Raw genomic sequence first — 1127 nt, 5'->3', positions numbered from 1 at the left:
TCGCAGCAAGGGCACCCATCCGAAGCCCCAGGAATCCTCCTTCACAGGCGTAGTCGTTGGGGCCAAGACGGCGGGCTGGCTCGCCAAGGAGAGACCCTTTTCTTCTTTCAACTTCCTTGCGTTCCTGTCGGGTGGACGTTCTGGGCACTTGCCGCCAGGTCTCACGGAGGCGTCCGGCCTGAGGACAGCTCCCGCAGAGACCTTTGGGCTCCCAATCTGTCCCCGGGATACTCCCCGCTCAGTGAACATCACTCAACACAATCACCCCAAGTATCCCCAATCTTATAAAGTCAAAGCCCGAGGTCTGCCTGGGTGCGGGTCCCTGGAAACCAACCAAAAGCGGTTACTCCTAAGGGTCCGACCGAAGGTGGCTTGGGAGGAGTGCGGTTACCCGGCTCGGCCCACCCCCTCTACGTCCAACAATCTCGAAGGACCGCGGTGGTGGCCGGGAGGTGACAGCCGGACGGTGGGGCGGGCGCAGAGCCCCTCGGAGGCCGCCACACACACTCGCTGTCCTCCCCACTCACTCTGTGCCTCCCACCCTCTCGCCCAGACCCCCGCCCCTCCCCCGCCCGCCTCCGCCCCATTCTTGGAATTGTGTGGAAAAATTCTCAGCCAAACCTCCCACCTCTCCTCGCCTCTCCCCCCCCCCCACCCCTCTACTCCCTTTTAAAAACCCCCTTTCCTCCGCGGCCCCTGCACTCTTTGTGAATGAGGGCCGGGAACACGGCCCTTCCCCCGCCCAGGAGCCACGCCAGACCGCCGCACTCAGAGGACTGTTTGTTAATAGTCCAATTAGATAATTGCCATCTTTCACTCCTTTTGCTCCGCATTTCCCATAAAGGAATGAATGGGGAGAACGGCGTGGAGAGGGCTTCTGCCCCGGCAAGGTGACGAGAAGGGCTGGAGCAAGCTCCTTGCACAAGGCCATGCGCTTGAATTGAATCATTGTGGCCTAATCAATGCTGTTATTGGATTACTGGCTGTTGCTTTTCTCAAAGACATTGTAGCAAGACAATGAAATAGCTAGAGGGAAACTTTTTTTTTTTGAAGCAGATCTCACAGTTGAGATTTTTTGCTTGCTCTCTCTCTCTCTCTCTCTCTCTCTCTCTCTCTCTCTCTCTCTC

The sequence above is a fragment of the Grammomys surdaster genome, unplaced genomic scaffold (assembly GCF_004785775.1).
Source record: "Grammomys surdaster isolate TR1022 unplaced genomic scaffold, NIH_TR_1.0 66, whole genome shotgun sequence".
Classification (NCBI taxonomy): Eukaryota; Metazoa; Chordata; class Mammalia; order Rodentia; family Muridae; genus Grammomys; species Grammomys surdaster.
This window is presented reverse-complemented; position numbering follows the sequence as displayed.